Source organism: Dendrobates tinctorius, unplaced genomic scaffold, assembly GCF_039654945.1.
Source record: "Dendrobates tinctorius isolate UK_male_01 unplaced genomic scaffold, ASM3965494v1 ptg000017l, whole genome shotgun sequence".
NCBI classification, from domain to species: domain Eukaryota; kingdom Metazoa; phylum Chordata; class Amphibia; order Anura; family Dendrobatidae; genus Dendrobates; species Dendrobates tinctorius.
Genome location: NW_027361685.1, coordinates 760,523 through 767,333, shown reverse-complemented (window position 1 = coordinate 767,333; position 6,811 = coordinate 760,523).

The following is a 6,811-nucleotide window of genomic DNA, read 5'->3' as shown; positions in this document are numbered from 1 at the left end:
GATCCAGGTGGGGGTTCTTCCTCCAGGTTGGTGGCGTCAGCACTTGGAGAAGCGCCATCAAATCTGGAATTGAGTGCTCTCCTTACAAACTTTTTCAACCAACACTTAGTCTCCTGACTTCAGGGCGTGCATACCAGGCACCAAATCTGGACCTGGCCATGAAGAAGAAACTCGAGAATGGACATTAGCAAGAGTCTTGATAAATTCAATTACACAAGCAAAGTATCACATTGCATAGTCAACTGCTGGGAAGAATACCCCTAACCTGAGTTTAGACCAAAATAAAATTTAATATTGGTGACAGCTTTTACTGAGCCTATGGGAGTGTCTAATGCCATGGTTTGTCTCTTGGGCAATTTTTTAGCATGCTGCTCTTAAGTGTCCCACTTAGTCTATGGTGGGGGATGGTGGGAAGTGTGTAGGCCTAAGTCTGACCCTACTGCTGATCAGATCTCTTGTGTCAGGTTTGCTGTGAATGTGGGTCCCTGATCACTTGCTATCACTTCTGGAACCCCATATCTACACACTATTTTTTAGAGTAGCTTCTTTGCAGTAGTCTTCACCAACTGGTTCCTTACTGGGAAAGCTTCAGGCCAGATGATGTGGGAGAACTTTTTCCACTCGCCCAATGTTGCATTTGTTGGGTGCTAGACATCTGCTGGAAATTTGGCTGTTAAGGTGGGAGTCCAGATCAATCAGGTCATTCATCTGTGTCTTCAATTCTGTGTGGGGGCCATGTATCCATTGAACCACCATAGGGTACATACTTTGAGGTAGTGTGGGTGTGCCTTGAGGTAGACGTTTGAGGTAGACAGGGTTTTGGAGTTCAGTGCTTTTGCCCTTCAGCATCCAGCTTTCCTTCTCCTCCTTTGGGGTCTGGTCCTACTACTTCTTGAACAGATCCCAGGACGTCATTTTTGTCAGGCTTTCTCGTCTTCAGTCGTTATGTAGTTGCCGTCCGGCTCTATGACCTCTCCCACTTTTCCAAATGGTCTTCCTTTGGCTGCCACGTCTGCCATGTTGATACCCCATGCCTCTACTGTTTTCAGTTTTCCGTGTGCCTTGACCTTTAACACTGCCACCACTTTTAGAAGTTGAAGAGCATCCAGCAGGTCCCTGATGGCTCCATGATGCTTCACGGTTGACCCGCTTGCTATGATGAAGTCTCTTGCAGCCCAGATGGGTCCGAAGTCGTGTGCCATGCCATGCGAGTACTTTCGTCAGCGCTATCAGTTCTGCTTCTTGGACTGACAAACTTCTGGACCATAGGATGTCTTGATTGCTGGTTACTGCAGATCTATGGTATCCTGCAGATTTTTCTCTGAAGAGTCCGTATCTGCATCCCCCTCTTGTGAGTGGGAGTAGAATGGCGGTGGAAGATGTATCTGCATCCCCCCCGTGGGAGTAGAGTCAGGCAATGGCTGAGAGCACTGAAGAGTGGTGGGGAGAGAATCTCCATTGGTTGTCCAATAATGACATCAGCAGCCTTGTCCAGGAGGGCGTGTGCTGCAAATATTGTTTTCATGCAGGAGGGCCACCCCCCCTTGCAACTGGATCCAGGCCAGCGGAGAGGTAGTCTAGAGGCCTCTGGTTTTCCTCTGTGGGTCTGTTTTAAGACGCCAGTGGCATGACCTTCTTTTTCCATTCGGTAAAGATGGAATGGCTTCTCGTAGTCAGGGAGGCCTGGAGCTGGCGCAGAGACTATGGAGTCTTTCAGTTTCCTGTACGAGATGAAGGCTGCAATGCGTTGATGCAATTGTACAGAGGCTGCATTAAGACTGGAGCACCAGGGATCCAAGTTCTGCAGTACGAGACTAGACCAAGGAAGGCCAGCGGTCTTCCGGTCATCTGTCAAGCGGTTTGTCTGGCGGGCAATACGGTGTCTTCAGGAACGTAACTTGCTTTTGACACCTGGACTCTGTTTTTCCAGAACTTGCGTTGCTGCTCCACCAGGTAGAGTAGAGGAGATGAGGAAAGGGCTGTGCAGGTAGAGATGTCGATGACTTATGCATGTTCTGCAATCCAGTTGACGAGGATGGAGGACAATGCTTTGGTGAGCTGTGAAAGGCTGTTCTGGGCCCTCTTGGGCATCACTGTCCATGTGTTCTGCACCCCCCTTGTGCGTTTTCAGGTCGTCCAGGTGAACATTGAAGGAAGCATTGGACAGATCCATCACTGTGAGCACTGTTGCTGTGACTGGCATGTTTGACAGCAGAGTGTGCAGATCTGGCACAACTGGGGTTTCAAACATGGTTGCTTTGTTCACAGCCCTCAAGTCATGCACCATTCTGAACCTGGCTGCTTCTCCTTTCACAGGTTTCCTCCTGATTGGGAAAAGCTGGGACTGCACGATGATTCCTATGGACGAGGTGGCTCAATCTGGCCTTGCTCTTCACAATTCTGTGAGGGACTACCATCTTCTGGCACAGAGCCGGCAGGGAAACAAGCCGTTTACTGGGGTCCTCTTCATCAGAGATGACGTTCAGCTGAGCTTTCTTGCTCTCCACCAAGGCGGTCATTGTGGTAACTCCTGCTCTGATCACAGGGGGTCTTTTTGCTGGGACGTCTTCTTTACCAGCCAAAACACAAGCCGTGGAGACACCATCACATGTTTCTCAACGCAAGCAATGACTAGCCAGGTCTTTCCCCAGGAAGGAACAACCACAGGAAGGGCAGTCTCCAATGAAGGAAACCACCTATGCCTCTAGACATTGCTTCTACTGGCCATTTTCCTACTCCACACTGATGAGGGGCAATACCCCGAAACAGCTGTCTGTGGATGGATACCATGTTTTAGCATAGGTGGTTTCCTTCATTGGAGACTTCCCTTCCCGTGGTTGTTCCTTCCCGGGGAAAGACCTGGCTAGTCATTGCTTGCGTTGAGAAACATGTGATGGTGTCTCCACGGCTTGTGTTTTGCATGTTTTTACATATTTCCCATAAGGGATGGGGGGGGCATTGCTCTAGAATCACTGCATTGAGAAACATGTGATGGTGTCTCCGCAGTGTTGGATGTTGATCTCCAGGAGTTCATTCATCCTCATTTTTCACATTCTTTAACAGCAAGCAGCCGTTCCTTTCACCTAGCTTGATCTCAGGTCAGCATTTGTTAACCAGTCTGAGGAGCTGAGTGGCCTTCTTCTGGTCCAGGGCCTGGATAAACTTCAGGGAGCACCTTCAGAATCTTGTCCAAGATGATCCTCTGGAGCCGGAAGCAGTGCAGCCATTTCACGAAGCGTGTAAGGTCCCTTTGGGTTGAAAATTTCCTGGCCCATACCCAAGTTCTTCGGCCGTTTGTTGAACAGCGATTCCACTCAGACCTCCAGTTGGTCAGAGACAGTTTGACTCTGGGTGGTGGACAGGGGATGCTGGGCATTGTGAGGGTGCGGGGTTCCAAACTTGAGTGACACCCACCCTGGCGCAACTTGAAGTCTCCCTTGGGCCACAGGCTATTGGGTACTATATCCAGCACCTCCTTGAGTAGGCTTGCACCGGTTCAAGGCTCTTGTAGGGCCACCAGCATGATTGATTCTTCTTGGGTCAGAGGTGGAGAAAATGTCATGCCAATGTCTCTCATCCGGTGGGGTGGGCTGCTCTCCACCATAAACTGAAACAGGATGGAGTGTCCTGGCTGTGTCCACACGCTCAGGGGCTTGTAAAGCCCCCATCACACATAGCGATTTTTTGTGACGCAACAGCGATCTCACCAGCGAGATCGTTGTGTGTGACAGCTATCAGCGACTGGCCCCCCTGCCGGGTATCGCTGATCGTTGTTGAAACATCTGTACATTTTTGGGGTCGCTGGTCTCCCGCTGGCCAGCACGCATCGCTGCGTGTGACAGGCGGGAGACCAGCGAGCTGGAGCTGGTAACCAAGGTACACATCGGGTTTCTAAGGGGTGCGCGCCCCTTAGAAACCCGATGTGTACCTTGGTTACCAGCTCTCTGCATCAGCACGCTGGTAATTAAGATACAATGCGGGTAACTAAGCGACGTGCGTCGCTTGTTACCCGCGTGTCACTGGTACTGATCGCTGGTGAAGCTGCCTGTTTGACAGCTCACCAGCGATCATGTAGCGACACACCAGCGATCCTGACAAGGTGATATCGTTGTCAGGATCGCTGGTGAGTCGCTATGTGTGACGGGGCCCTAAGCTGGGAATGTCTGACTTGACCTTCAATCCCCACACAAGACACAGTGTTCTGGTAGGCAGGAGGGGTTGGGGAGTTCCACATGCCTCATCACACTTCTGACTACACCAGTGTCCACAAGGAAAGATATGACAACCCCCGGAGATTTGAGGTATTGGGTCCGCTGATGGAATTTTACATGTCAGGGGCGTGATGTCTTGCGGACCTGGCTTGCCTCTGTCCTATAGACAGGGTTCTTCACTGTTTCCTGTGTTTCTTGCTTGGCCTATTCCCCTGCGTGATGTCCTGGGCTGCCGGGGTGCTGTGCACTGGTTCCGGAAATGACCAAGGTTGCCACAGTTGTAACACCTGATGGGTCTCCCGTCCCTGCAGGGTGGGTGCTCTTCCACATCGGTGGCCACCATAGGAGGGGCTGTCTTCCGCACTCCTGGGTGGGACTGAATTCTTCTGGCTACTGCGAGCAGGGCATCTACGGCTATTGACCTGTACTCAGGCCTGGTCACTGTCAGCAGCTTCTTGATTGGTTCTCTTAGTCCATGCCTAAAGGCCTCTGCCAACATTTGTCTGTGTATCTGATCATGAATAGTGAAGCCTAAGTCTTGGAATACTTGCCTCACTCTGCCATGAAACTTGTCTACAGACTCTGTCTCGGCCTGGCTCATGTTATGTAGGCTGAGTGCTTGTCTGGCTTTGGCCTACTCTCTGAGCTGCTCAATTAGCTTTGATCCTGACTCCCAGGAGTGCACATCTAATTCTGATGGAAGCTTGAAGTGTTCCTTCATGATTGGCCAGAGTGTTTCACCTGCTTTTAATTCCATTATGGACCAGAGATCAATCCAGATTGCAGATGTTTGCTGGCTCTGCTGCATTCTTCAGTAAAATGGCATGGGGTCCATATCTGGGTCTGGCAGATTTTTCAGAATACTGAACACCTGACTAGGGGTGAAGGGCACATAGTGTAAGAGTTCTGGCTCTATCTGCCCCTGCCTACTTGGTGTCTGTGGGTTTATTCGCCTAGTACTGGGCAGCATGTATGATGTCCCCTCTTCATATTCATCAGAGGAGAAACTGACATTGTGTGGGTGCTCCCCTCTTCTGAGGTTGCAGGTCTGCCTGGCACTTAGGATCCTCATTGTAAGACCCAGCAGCTGCAGACGCTGATGACTCACACCTCCCTTCTGCTAGCTGTTGTATTGGGGGGGGCACCTGTGGTGTTATGTGTAGGGAGTGTTTCACTTTCTTCTCCTGGTATCCTAGCTGGCTCTTTAGAGAGGATGCCCTGTGGAGATAAGGACACCTCATTTTCTGGATTTGGCACTGGCCCAGCTGGTGACAATGAACTGAGAGGTGGGAGAGAGGGTGAGGAGCAGGGAGGGGTAGAGGAGAGAGTGGAAAGGTGGGGAGATGAAAAAAAAAAGAGGGAGGAGAGGAGGAAGGTGATAGAAGAAGAGGGGAGAGAGAAGACGAGGGGGATGAGGGAGGAGGAAAGACAGAGGGAAAAGATGAGGGAGGAGGAAATATAGGAGGAAAAATAGATGAGGGAGGAGTGGAGAGGGAGGAGAGGGAAGGAGCAGCGGACTCCTTCCCCTTTTCTGCAGTCAGAGAAGGCATGCTTGGACTTGTGCCTTCTCCCGGGGGGGAGTGGGAAGCGGGGTGCCTCACAGACGGCACAGCTTAGAATTCCGCTGAAAACACTTTTTTCTCTCTTGTACACGTAAAAATAATCCTTTCCTGTTCACCTAACTCTCAGTACTTCTATGCTGTAAATCCGCTGCCACTTTATAAAACGCGGACTTCAATTCAGCTCAACTAACTAACTTCCCTTTTTTCTTAATGCATTATGCCATGCTGCAGCTTAAAAGCTGCCCCTGTAAATCTACATTCTTAACTTTCTGAATAACACTTACTATGTCTATTCCAAAAACTTCAAAGATAAAGGTGATTAAAACTTCAAAAACTTCACAACCCTTTTTTTAAACTTGCTTAAAAAGGAAAGAAAAAAGCAAAAAAAAAACCAAAATATTTATAAAAACTTCAAAAGAAAATGGAAAACTAATAAAAACTCAAAAAATGGAGAAAAAAGAAAACAAAGAATAATCAAGAAGTTGGTAAAACTTGAAAAGAACACCTCCAAAAAGAAATCAAAAATCCAAAATTCAGTACAACTTCCAGCAATAAAATGTCCGTGCACAAATGGAGGATACACACACTTCCCCTTTCCTCTGCCTGCATCTCTCAGTAAAATCTTCTGAGAACAATGGAAACAAAAGAGCAAACTGAGACAATGGTATATATTCAACAACCCAGCATTCCCAAAAATTCTCACACTACAGTAAAAAACTTACACCAAATGCAAGATAAAACAAGGGAAAAGCAGAGTACAGAACAAATGTGACAATATGAAAAATATCAGAGAAGCACCCTACGGGCAAAAGAGGAAGTGTAAAAGAAAAGGAAAAAAACTTTCTGCTTCAGATCTTCGTTGATGCACATATAGACGTCCGGGGAGAAATCGAGGCCCTCTTTAGTGACACGTAGCACAAGCAGCTCTGGTAACCAACAACTGCCAATCACACTTGGTGTACTACGCTCGGTCACCCGGGAATGTTAACACACTGTACCGGTTGTCCCGCCGGTAACAGGAATCAGTGATAACTCCCA